General features: G+C 40.9%; 1 protein-coding gene across 6 annotated transcripts in view; it reads left to right on the plus strand.

The window, feature by feature from the left end:
- The window catches only part of LOC145402355 (uncharacterized), a 39,032-nt gene continuing 31,642 nt past the window's right edge, over positions 1 to 7,390 (plus strand). For 3 of the 6 annotated variants that reach the window (XM_080274502.1, XM_080274507.1, XM_080274503.1), the window contains exons 1-2: positions 547 to 639; positions 6,230 to 7,390. The exon at positions 6,230 to 7,390 is cut by the window's right edge and continues 128 nt beyond it. The gene's annotated coding sequence lies outside the window, so the exon portion shown is untranslated. Of the gene's footprint in view, positions 26 to 546; positions 640 to 6,229 lie in introns of those variants that run through there. The other 3 variants (XM_080274504.1, XM_080274505.1, XM_080274506.1) reach the window with 3 other exon arrangements.

Genomic DNA, 7,390 nt, shown 5'->3' on the forward strand with positions numbered 1-7,390 from the left:
GTTGATAGCACAGTGGAGCCTCTTTGTACACACACACACACACACACACACAGACGCATTGGTGTAGGTTAATATCAGTGGCATCCGCACACAAGCGCACACACATACACTGGCACATTTATCCTCCCTCTCTCTCTCTCTCTCTCTCTCCTCTGTGTGTAGCTGTCTATCCATCTGTCTACCTGTCTGTCTTTGTCTATCTGTTTATCTATCTATCTATCTATCTATCTATCTATCAGTCTCTGTGTCCCTCTATTTATCTATCTATCTATCTATCTGTCTGTATGTCTATTTATCTGTATTCCTGTCCCTCTATCTATCTATCTGTCTGTCTGCCTGTCAGTCTGTCTCTCTACGTATTTATCTATTGATCAATCAGTATCTATCTAACGAATACATATAACTCTCTCTCTCTCTCTCTCTCTCTCTCTCTCTCTCTCTCTCTCACACACGGGGCGGGCGGATGCAAGTAAAAATACACAGGGAGTGGGTGTGTGGTGTGGGGTGGCGTGGAATAGGGTGCAGGAGAGACAGTAGTAGCTTGCTTGTGGTGTGGTGTGGTGGTGGTGTATCTGCTGAAACACTGAAACTAAAATTACAACTCTCAATTAACTTTATATGAGTTTCGGGTAATACTGAGTTTGTACCGCATTATTTATACAGTGAATTCTTCTTTTTCGTCTTGGTCGTCATATTGTTATCGAAACTACTCTCATCCCTGTGGCGAGATTTCTTATTTTTGACATTATTATTATTATTATTATTATTATTATTATCATTATTACTATTATTATTATAGGGAATATCTAAATCGCTGTCACTGGCATACTGTTTGAGCCACAACCTTCATTCTTTGCCATATCATAGTACCGTCTGGCCGCTTCTTCTTACCAAATATCACCTAGAGGAACCAGGATAGGATCTGGAGAAGTGATACTAAAACTCAAGAACCACTTAAGTTATAGGGCATAAATCTGGATGGCATAAATCTGGGACGTGGCCAGAATGTAGTGCTTAATGTAATTCAGATCGGATCATTATTCCCTGAGATCGCCCGGGGTAAAAAATTGGCACTTTTCCGGATACTCCAGATGTCACCTAATTTTTCCATGAAGGATTATGCTACAGCCACCAAACTTAGTGGACTTATAGACTGTGATGATCTAAGGTGACGTGCACAGTCTCTTTATAGCTCGGCTTCTTGTAGGCAATGACTGTGGGAAGTTTATCAAAATTGTCCTTGGATAATTTTACGGTGTTCTAGTTATTATTATTATTATTTATTATTATTATTATTGTTGTTGTTGTTGTTATCATCATAATCATAGTCATCATTTTTATCACCATAATTTAAATATCATTACTATTATTGTTTATGTCATATTTCGTGGACTGCAGTGGTTTCTCATGCGGCATTTTTGGCGCGAAAGTCCTGTAAGCCAAATTATAATTCCCGAAAATAAAATAAAAGAAATCTGCACTAGAGAAAATAAAACGAAGATGAAATATAAACAGAAAACCAGACGATGATTTTGAAACCGAAATCTATTAAAAAAAAAAAACACCTTTATAATATTTTGCGCGCGCCTTGCACTTAAATGGATATTTCTCCCTGTCTGTTAACTATAGTCCTTTTATCTAGCCTGGCAAAAGATCCGTAACTCCTATAAGCTCAGTTGATGGCCGGGTGTACTCAGGGAAGATTTGACTAACAACCAAGGAGACGCATTCCTACTAGCGATGTGCCGATACCAAGATGTTGGACGATACCGATACCGACACTCACTTTTCAGCCGATTCTGGTACCGATACTCCGATACTGACAAATGGGCGATACTTTGCCGATACCGATACCGATACTATTTTATTTTGATTACCCCGCGTTTAATCTAACTTCTGTAAGCTTATATTATAAACGTATAGAATTACTTGTATTTTAATATTAGAAATAAGGGAAGCTGAAAGTAACTATGGTCCTATAATTGCATGGTATTGAGTTAAAGAAAAAAAAAAAAAAAAGGAAAGTCAGACTCATAGAGTCGAAAGTTGTTAATGCAGAAGCAATATAGTAATCGATATATAATATTAATATATGATAATGTTACATCATACATGTAATTATAATGTAATATAATATCATAACCATCTGTTTATCAGTGTCATGAAACATGAGTGTCTTGAATCACATAGTAAACCAGAAAAGTATCGGAGTATCGGCCATATTTTTACCTTGCCGATACCGATACAACAAAAAAGGCCAATACTGCCGATACTGAATACCAATACCCATACTATCGGCACATCCCTAATTCCTACCTCATAACCGAGTTTACTGTACAGTAGTGGCGTGTGGTGGTGGTGGTGTATTTATTTATAACGAAAACGGGAACATATCTAAATCATCCATATAACATCTTCAGAAAAAAAAAAGAAAAATAAATAAATACGAACAAAAAAAAATAACGAATCATTTTGGGATTGTGTTGTAGGTGGGATAGGAGGTTTCGTAGCACCTCTTCCTTAGCGATTTATTCTGCTTATTGCACCTTACCATTCCTTTGTATAATTTATAAGTCGTTTTAATGTCGACAAAGTTTACATTAATAACATACAAGAAGGTTATTGAAGTGTGACGTACGGAATGATTCGCCAAGCAAGAGGTGTTACGAAATCGCCAAAGCCACTTCCAATACGACCCTGAAACGGAAGCATTCTTTTAAATTTATCATCATTTAACATCTACACAGAGAAAAAAAAAAAGTGGGATAAAAAAGAAAGAAAAAAGAAAAATAGCCGAACACTTCAGGACCGAAATCTCTAACGTCGGCGTATCCACATGCCGTAAATAGAAGTGATTTTACCCCTTTCAGAGCGATTATTATTTTTTTTTATTCATAGTATTGGCATCCACAGTAACTAAATATAACAAATTCTATTCCCAGGTCCACCACAAGGCCTTGGTGGTAGGTGGGGACGCCTATCATCCACTCACTTGATGTAGCGCTACCTGCTTCTTGTTTCGTGTCTGTCATTATTTTTCTGTGTATGACCTCCTCTCTTCCTATTTCTCACATCCATCCTATCACTGTTTATGACTCTCTTCCTCTTCACGTGACCATACAGTGAGTGACAAGCCAAATGGTAACCCAGCAATCCATTTACAACGCTGGGGGGTAACCATATAGCTAGATAATAAGGTGACGAGGAGCCTATTATGGTGTGCCTGTTTACTGGGAGGCGTGATGCAAATGCGGCGCCCACCCAAGAACCAAACCTTCACATTAATCCATTCATTTTCCTTACTACACATTAATAATCCTCCTCTATGTTACTGATGCATCATATTTCGAGTTTAATCCCATATACGTAATAAAAAAGAGAAAGTATGAGGTTCTGAGCAAAATAAATCGCTGAAAGGAAAGTACTACGATGTTTCCTATCCTACATTCTAAATAATTCACTTTCTCAACATCTAATTCTTCCTCCGTCCTCCTTCCTACCGACTTCGTTTAGTTGTGGTGGTGATGGTGGTGTGTGGTGGTGATGGTGATGTGTGGTGGTGATGGTGGTGTGTGGTGATGTATGTTGATATGGTGTGGTGGTGGTGGTGTGTGTGTGGTGATGTATGTTGGTATGGTGTGGTGGTGGTGTGTGGTGATGTAGGGTGGTATGGTGTGGTGGTGGTGTGTGGTGATGGATGTTGGTATGGTGTGGTGGTGGTGTGTGGTGATGTAGGGTGGTGTGGTGTAGTGGTGGTGTGTGGTGATGGATGTTGGTATGGTGTGGTGGTGGTGTGTGGTGATGGATGTTGGTATGGTGTGGTGGTGGTGTGTGTGTGTGGTGATGTATGTTGGTATGGTGTGGTGGTGGTGTGTGGTGATGTATGTTGGTGTGGTGTGGTGGTGGTGTGTGGTGATGTAGGGTGGTGTGGTGTGGTGGTGGTGTGTGGTGATGGATGTTGGTATGGTGTGGTGGTGGTGTGTGGTGATGTATGTTGGTATGGTGTGGTGGTGGTGTGTGGTGATGTATGTTGGTATGGTGTGGTGGTGGTGTGTGGTGATGGATGTTGGTATGGTGTGGTGGTGGTGTGTGGTGATGTATGGTGTGGTGATGGTGTGTGGTGATGTATGTAGGTATGGTGTGGTTGTGTGTGAAGTAGGTTGGTATGGTGTGGTGGTGGCGTGTGGTGTGTGGCGGTGTGGTGTGGTGGTGGTGTGTGGCGATGTAGGTTGGTATGGTGTGGTGGTGGCGTGTGGTGTGTGGCGGTGTGGTGTGGTGGTGGTGTGTGGTGATGTATGTTGGTATGGTGTGGTGGTGGTGTGTGGTGATGGATGTTGGTATGGTGTGGTGGTGGTGTGTGGTGATGTAGGGTGGTGTGGTGTGGTGGTGGTGTGTGGTGATGGATGTTGGTATGGTGTGGTGGTGGTGTGTGGTGATGTAGGATGTGGTGGTGGTGCGTGGTGATGTATGTAGGTATGGTGTGGTTGTGTGTGATGTAGGTTGGTATGGTGTGGTGGTGGCGTGTGGTGTGTGGTGGTGTGGTGTGGTGTGGTGGTGGTGTGTGGTGATATATGTTGGTATGGTGTGGTGTGTGGTGGTGGTGGTGTGGTGGTGGTGGTGTGGTGGTGGTGTGGTGGTGGTGGTGTGGTGGTGGTGTGGTGGTGGTGTGTGGTGATGTATGTTGGTATGGTGTGGTGGTGGTGTGTGGTGGTGGTGTGGTGGTGGTGTGTGGTGATGGATGTTGGTATGGTGTGGTAGTGGTGTGGTGGTGGTGTGGTGGTGGTGTGGTGGTGTACGGAAGCACAGAAAATCTAAAATGGTAGAGTGACAGAACGAACATATCTAGGGCCAACTCTCTCTCTCTCCCTCTCTCTCTCTCTCTCTCTCTCTCTCTTTCTCTCTCTTCTAGGTATATGCTGATCTATCTATATATCTGGCTATCTATTTATTTATCTATCTATCTAAATAAATACACGTACAGACCGCTTGCTAACGGAAACACACACACACACACACACACACACACACACACACACACACACACACACACACACACACACGTACGTTATTTTGGTATGATTAGCTATAACGGACAGAAAAAAACGACTAAAACGGACACAACATTTTAAACTTGACATTCAAAATTTAAAATCGTTAGAAAAAATAACGGTTTTGAACAGAACAGCTGGTTTGAATAGATTAAGAGGAAATGGACATAAGAAGCCATTATGGACGAAAGAAAGCATGGAAAGAGAGAGAGAGAGAGAGAGAGAGAGAGAGAGAGAGAGAGAGAGAGAGAGACTAAGTAAATATGAATTTGGCACACCTACATACCTACCTGAGCCTTGAGAGAGAGAGAGAGAGTTCATCCGACGTAACTGGTCCACTCACACTTTGAATACTAAGTCATGGTTCTTTAGGAATGAGTCTCCTTGGTTACTAGTCAAATTACCCTTCAGTCAGAATGATCAGTGACATCAAATTTAGAAGTGATGATAATAATAATAATAATAATAATAATAATAATAATAGCAGTAGGCCTAGTAGTAGTAGTAGTAGTAGTAGTAGTAGTGGTAGTAGTAGAAGCAGTAGTAGTAATAGTAGCAGTAATAATAATAATGATAATAATAATAATAATAATCTATCTATCTGTCTATCTATAGCCCGACGCCCTAATCCCGCAAAGGGTGGTCGCAGACAAAACGCCTCCAAGTCGCTCTGTCACCCACCATTTGACTACCCTCCCCCCAACTCACTCCCCCCTCCCTCATATACCTCTCAACTCCATCCCTCCACCTCATCCTCGGTCTACTCCTCCCTCTCCCTCCCTCCACCTCACCTACATACACCCTCTTAGTCAGTCTTTCCTTCTCCATTCTCTCCACATGTCCAAACCACCTCAGTGTATTTCTCCTAATCTTGTCAACCACATCCACATCTACCCCACAGCGTTCCTTCACTTCTTCATTCGTCAACCTGTCCCTCCACGTCACTCCACATGCTCCTCTCAAGTAACTCATAATAATAACAATAATAATAGTGGTAGTATTAGTATTAGTAGTAGTAGTAGTGGTAGTAGTAACAATACCGCTAATGCTACTACTACTACTACTACTACAACTAGTAATGATAATGATACAAATAATAATAATAATAATAATAATAATAATAATAACCATCATCATCATCATCATCATAATAATAACAATAATAATGCTCACCTACATAGCAAGATGAATTAAGCGTGATGTCACAGTGAAGTCAAAATGAAGTCAAAATGAGGCCAAATTGAAGTCAGCAAAGGCCAAAGTGAATTCAAAGCAGGGATGAATTCAAAGTAAAGTGAGAGTACAACAGAAGTGAAAGATCAAAGTTGTCAGCAGAAGACCAAAGCAGAGTGAGTACAAAGTGAATTCAAAGCAGCGATGAAGTCAAAGTAAGACCAGGTGAAGTCAGCATAAGATCAAGGTGAATTCAAAGCACGTGAAGCGAGAGTAAGACCAAAATGAAAGTCAGTGTGAGTCCAAAAGTGAATTCAAAGCAGCAATGAATTCAAAGTAAGACCAACATAAGATCAAAGTGAATTCAAAGCAAGTAAAGTCAAACTGAACCGGGAGTAAGACCAAAATGAAAGTCACTGTGAGTCCAAAAATGAATTCAAAGCAGCAATGAAGTCAAAGTGAGACCAGCATAAGGTGAATTCAAAGCAAGTGAAGTCAAACTGAACCGAGAGTAAGACCAAATGTAGTTCAGTGTGAATCCAAAAGTGAATTCAAAACAGCGATGAAGTCAAAGTAAGACCAGGTGAAGTCAGCATAGGATCAAGGTGAATTCAATGCAAGTGAAGTCAAGTTTAAGCGAGAGTAAGGCCAAAATGAAGTCAGTGTGAGTCCAAAATTGAATTCAAAGCAGTGATGATGTCAAAGTAAGATCAGGTGAAGTCAGCATAAGATCAAGGTGAATTCAAAGCAAGTGAAGTCAATCTGAAGAGAGGGTAAGACCAAAGGAAGGTCAATGTGAGTCCAAAAGTGAATTCAAAGCAGTGATGAAGTCAAAGTGAGACCAGAATAAGACAAGGGTGAATTCAAAGCAAGTGAAGTCAATCTGAAGCCAGAGTTAGACCAAATAAAGGTCAGTGTGAGTCCAAAAGTGAATTCAAAACATCAGTGAATCCAAAGTGAGACCAGCATAAGATCAAGGTGAATTCAGTGCATGTGAAGTCAACCTTAAGCCAGAGTGAGGCCAAAATGAAAGTAAGCGTGAGTCCAAAAGTGAATTCAAAGCAGTGATGAAGTCAAAGTAAGACCATAAAAGGTGAATTCAAAGCAAGTGAAGTCAATCTGAATCGAGTTAGACCAAATTAAGGTCAGTGTGAGTCCAAAAGTGAATT

The sequence above is a fragment of the Coenobita brevimanus genome, chromosome 57, assembly GCF_032717465.1.
Source record: "Coenobita brevimanus isolate Jiangsu-jjx chromosome 57, ASM3271746v2, whole genome shotgun sequence".
Lineage (NCBI taxonomy): Eukaryota > Metazoa > Arthropoda > Malacostraca > Decapoda > Coenobitidae > Coenobita > Coenobita brevimanus.